Raw genomic sequence first — 6,000 nt, 5'->3', positions numbered from 1 at the left:
CTCCCGGACAAGGTAGGGCCCGGGCGGTGAGCACCCCCACCGGCTCCCTCCCCGCCAGGCCCCTCTACCGGTCCCCTCCCGCCTCCCTGCTCTCCGGCTCCGCCCTCCGGACCCCCTACTACCCCCGCCCGGTTCCTCTCCGGTTCCGGCTTCGTACCCGCGCCCCGGTGGAGGAAGCCGTCCCTAGGTGGCTCCTGCCGCATTTAAGCCTCCCCTACCTTCCCGCCGTCCTAGCCACCCAACCCCAGTCCAGAGGGAGAGGAGAGGGACACCGCCCGCTGCGGGGCTTAGGAGTCTCCCAACCCATTCCGTGCCCACCTCGCCCGGGAGCCCGGGGACCTTCCCCCTCCCCGCTGCACCCCAACTTCCGGGGGATCCGGCGCCGGGGCGATGCGGGCTTTGGCAAGGGGCATCTGGGGCCGGGCCTCATCCGGGGCGCACGGGCGTTTCGGGGAGGGGGGCGCGCGTGATTCCTCGCACCCCACCCTAGCACCCCACCCTCGCACTGCACCGGCCTCCTGTGCCGCATGGGGAGATCAGGTGTTTTGTGAGCCAAAGAGCCGCCGGCAGCCGCTCCCCACCCCCAACCTCTGCCACTTCTGTCTCCGGCTCCCCCAAAACTGGTTTCTGCCAAACTTAGGGAGAATCTTTCGTTTTGACCTTTAAAAAAATATTCCACGCCGCCTGCGTTGAATGATTAACCAGGCTGCTCGCCCGAGTCGTGGGGGGGGGGTGGGGCGGGGTGGGGTGGGTGCTGCCAGGCCAGGGAGCGCCTGAAGCCGGACTCTGCCAGACACCCCTCGTGGGAAGGTGGGCGTGGGGGTCCCTGCCGCGGCTGCGGGCGCGGGGCAGGCGGCTACTCCAGCACGGTAGGCGGACCCTTCTCGAGGCGATAAACCGAGTCACCTGGTTAATTTCCAGGCCATGGTATTTGACACTCGGGGCTGGGGAGCCGCAGAACTCCCTGTTCCCCCATCAAGTGGAGGAGCAGTCGAGAGACTCCCCACAAGTGTCACAGCGTCGAAGCTCATCTTTAAAAATACGTACGTTTATAGCCTGGGTTGGCAAGGAGGCGCTCTCCTGCCCAAAACGTAGGGGTGGTTTGTTGAGTGTACTTAGCTCACAGGTGCCTGAGCTGTATCCCCCGTGGCCGCCTCAGCCACCCCAACTTCGCAGAAAGATTATTTAGAACAATTAAACCATATTCTTCTGCCCTTCTCTTGTTGGAACCCTACCGTAATATCTGATGGCGAAGCCAGTTGGTGAATATAGAATTCTTGTTAAAACAAATTCTTCCGGTGTAATTATTTGTGCCTCTGGAGGTGGTAAACGAAGTGGCCCACAGGGCCAGGACTGGGAGTGGAAAGGCGGGTACCCTGGCCGAGCCAGTCCCGGGGCTCCGGCGCCGGCTTATGGTCGCACCCATGCGGATCTGACAGTTGACCCGGAGGGAAGACCGGCAGGGCAAGGCAGGGCGGTCACTTCCCACTATCCTAGCCTCCTGCTCCTGGTTCTTTTGAGTAGAGGGTGGTTAAGCCTGGAGGAATTGGGGAGAGTTTTACTCAGAGTCCTTGCGCTGGTAAACCAGATTAATTTGTAAGAACGGAGAAGTGCAGGAGCCCCATAGGGCTGTACTTGAGTAATTTGAGTAATCATTTTCCTCCCTGCCCAGCCGTTACAAATGTGTTTATCATTAGATCTTCTGTTTGAAACTACTTTTTTAGTTCGGAATATTGCTTTTTCTCCCTACAGCAAGAATTCACTGTTTTTCATTTAGTTTTTGTGCAGATGACATTTGTATGATGAAGGCCTAATTCTCTGTGAAACTGACCAGTTCTCACCCTTACCATTCATTAGACTTGATTCTGCCACATTTAGTTCAGTGATCTTGGGCAAGTTATTTTTCACCTGAGCCTCATTTTACATATCTGCTTTTGGGGATGGTAATGTCTGCTCTACAAGATTGTGTCTGAGGACAAATAGGATGTTTGTCAAAATCCTCTCACTGCACCGGGAGAGTTAAGAAGTGCTTAATAAGTGTTGGTCATTGCTGTAATCAGTAGAGAAGTTCCTCCTGGCATCGACTTCCCCTTACCAAAAACAGTAACCCTGTGGTAGCCGTTTAGATTTGCCTGAGACTGAAATCGGCCATATTTGGCAGATGCACATCAGAAGATTCTTGAAACCTAAGTAATGAGGTAGTATTTTGAGGCAAATAAACATGATTTGCTTGTTGTTCAAAAATTATGAAGTTTTTTCTGGGCTTCTGGTGAAGGGCTGAGTAAATGAAGGGTTTGTAGTTTTGAAGATTTTCTTGTTTTAAAGAAGTCATGTTTTAGGTTTCTGATACACCAAAGTTATGCTGAAAATCGCAAAGTGGAACTGATAATTCATAGTTGATTTTCACTATACTGTTAAAATGTGTGGTTTTTTTTTTTTTTTTTAAATAGTTGCATTAGTGAGGCATCGTTGGTATAAGCTAAGATGTTCTGGAGAGAAATATGTGGGACTTTTTCAGCTGATGCAGGGATAAAAGAAAAGATGAATCCTCTGTTTCTCAAACTTTGAAACTTAGCTTAAAAAATTTTTTTTTTGAAATGGAGTCTCACTCTGCCACCCAGGCTGGAGTGCAATGGCGCAGTCTGGGCTCACTGCAACCTCTGCCTCTCGGATTCAAGTGATTCTCCTGCCTCAGCCTCCCGAGTAGCTAGGATTACAGGCATCTGCCACCATGCCTGGCTAATTTTTTTATCTTTAGTAGAGACAGGGTTTCACTATGTTGGCCAGGCTGGTCTCGAACTCTTGACCTCGTGATACCATCCGCCTCTGCCTCCCAAAATGCTGGGATTACAGGCGTGAGCCACCGCGCTCGGCCTTAGCTTTAAATGTTTTCTAGCAATGCTGGGGTTTCGTGAAAATCCTAATTTAGGGATGTTGATCCATAGCTGTTAATGTTCCTGACATACTGGGTCAATGCTTTTCATTCTTTCTAACTTGGTTAATGGATGCAGTATCTGACTGTATTTAGTTTTCTGTATTTTTTTTTTTGGACGGTTTTATTGGAAAGTCTGTTAGAGACTTTAAAAATAAATGCTTATGGTTACTTTTATAAACATTGAGATCTTGAGATCTTGCAACTAGGATAATACTTGGTTATATAATCTATTGCAACATCCCTGATGGTGGTACATACATTAACAACACTGAAAGATTCTCATAAAGGCCTTTTGGTCTTTTATGTAAGTGCCCAAGGGAAACTAAAGTCATTTGGTTGCTTGGTATTTTTGGTGTGTACAGAAGATTAAAAGATGAATTAAACTAGACTCTGAAGTGGTAAATGTTTCCTGGCTGCATCCAGTAAAGAAAACAGCACAAACACCCCAAAGTTGTGGACCCAGCTGTCTTTTTTCTCCACTCTCTAAGGTGGGATTGCTGTTCCTAGGTACTTGCCAAATATGTCTGCAAATTATAGAGTGAATACATTCCTCTCTCTAGAGAGGCAATTACTGTTTGAATAAGAGGTGTATGTATGTGTGGGATAAGGTTTTGGGAGAATTGATGTAACGATTTCATCATCACTCACTGGTAAGAAGGCTTTGCCAGGCTGAACAAAGCTTCAACAAGGAGAACTTGATACTTGGTGGAGAATTTATGAGGGCTTGTGTGGCACAATTACTTTGCTGCTGGAAAAAGTTATTTGTACTGTGTTTTCTATTTGTTACAAATTTTAAGAATTGAGATTTTGCCCTCTGTGTTGCCCTGTATTAACGACCTCTGCCTACCAGTTTTGTCTTTTTGCCTTGTCTTAATTTTTGTAACAAAATTCAGATGTCTTTTGAGAGTCATAACATGTATCTTGTGCAATTTTAGCTTTAGGTATTTTCATATATAACTTTAAGAATATGTTACACATTATTTTCTGTGCATCTATAAGTTAAATTTAAAAAAACATTTTCTGATGTGGCTACAGAGGGGGAAATTCCCAGTAGCCAGGAAATTGATACTTTTTACTTTTCATTCTGTGGCATTTTAAAACAAAGGGTTCAGGTGTCTTCATTCTGATATGAGTAGGATGTACTTTGCTTACCAGAATGTTTGAAAAAAACTGATAATCCAAGGAAATTCTAGCATGTGACTACATTCTGTCTGAGTGCCATGTGGTGGTTTAGTGGTTAAGAGCATAAACTTGGAGTCCATAAGATGAGGATTTTTTTTTAACTTCATGTATAACATGCAGTAAAGTGTGAGAAGTGTTAAGCATGAGCTCATGTATGTAAGCTCTCAGATTAAGAAATAAACATTTTCAGTACTGCAGAAGGTTCCTGTGCCCATGTCTTGTCCATTTTCCCACCCTCTCACCCTGAAGGAACTGTTACTCTTTCTTACATCATTATAGATGTGACTTCTATCATCATAGATGGGTTTTACCTGTCAAACTAAATGTAAGTAGAGTCAGTCATGCAGTGTGGCATGTAGTCTTTTTTGAAATAGACTTGAATTCTATTTTTACCACTTCCTGTGTGACTACGGACAATAGTCATAATAGTTATTTAATCTGAGTCTCAGTAACGTATGGGAATGCCTAAAGTTAAAATTACACAAACTATTTCAGGATAAATTTTCTCAGTTGTAAAATGGGGAAGATAAAGCCCTATGTCAGATTTACTGGGGAAAGTAATATAAAGCTACACCTAAAATACCTAGCATTGTGCCTGACTACAGTTTCCTCTTCCACTTTTTATTTCTTTAACAGGGTGATAACTAAAGCAACTAGATCTTTTGTGTTTAAATGAGCTATTTCATTAGCAGTTCTGTAGGTCTTTTATTGAAAGAAGACAAATCTTTATGTAATACTTTGTTGATATAGCTTTAGCTTTAAGATGTATTATTTGTTAGTTGATTGCCTATTTTTGACATTTCCTCTCTAAAGACAGTCATTGAAATGTCCCATCAGAGCTCTTCGTCCACCTGTGTGACATGAGCTAGGATGCAGTGATGAGAACTGGTCTATGGTTGATGATGGAGCTTGTGGAAGAGTTTAGTTTGGGTAAGAGTCATCGATAAGTGCCCAAGATGCTCCCAACATCTGCTTTGTTTAGTGAAATAATTATTTCAGAGGTGAAAGCACAGGGCCAATTATTTTAATTGCTTGCTTCAGACAAGCCACTTAAAACATTTTCAACTCCTGTAATCTTACCGTGTAAGTGGTATTACATAATTCCATGGCCTCATGTCTCCTTGTTGGGTACTTTTCATTTTTGGACCCATTCTTCAAATGTAAGTTGGGTAGTACTTGGCATTCTTTCTAAATGACTTGAATTAGATGTTTATTTAGCAAAAATATTGAGGATACAGTAAAGGAAAATAATTCCACCCTCTCTCACCACTATAACTACAGTTAACTTGATGTGGGTCCTTCTAAGTGCTTGTTTCTTCTTTTGTGCACTTCTAGAATGACCTTGGGAAAAACATACTTCCAATACTTTTACGGAAATTTAAAATGGAATATGGGCCTGCTTAGAGATCTCTAGCAGAGAAGGCAAGAGTCTTGGCAGGCCTCAGTTCAAATCTGTCCACGCTGTGGTCCTACTTGTGGTTGTACCTTTGTTAGTGCTGAGTAGACAGTTCCCCGAGGCTCCATCAGAGGGTCCCCTGGTCTCCAGATTACAGTAGCCAAGATGGAAAACCTGCCCTGGAATACTTCTCCCTTAAGACCTCAAGATGTTTGGTGAAGTGGGCAGTTTGTTCTCCAACCAAACATGCACTGATTGAGCACTTGGTGTATGCCTAGCACTGTGCTTGGCCTGTGCATGTTCATAGATGGGTCAGGCATGATTGCTGCCCTCAGTGGTCAGTGTGGTGGAGACAGCCAGGAACTGGTAAGATTGCCTTGGTAGAGGTGTAAGCAAATTACATGTTGGAGGCAGCCAAGAAAGGCTTCTTAAGGAAGTGGCCTTTGGGCTTGGTCTTGAAGGATGCGAATAACATTTCAGGGGCAGA

This window comes from Mandrillus leucophaeus, unplaced genomic scaffold, assembly GCF_000951045.1.
Source record: "Mandrillus leucophaeus isolate KB7577 unplaced genomic scaffold, Mleu.le_1.0 Scaffold307, whole genome shotgun sequence".
Taxonomy (NCBI): domain Eukaryota; kingdom Metazoa; phylum Chordata; class Mammalia; order Primates; family Cercopithecidae; genus Mandrillus; species Mandrillus leucophaeus.
This window is presented reverse-complemented; position numbering follows the sequence as displayed.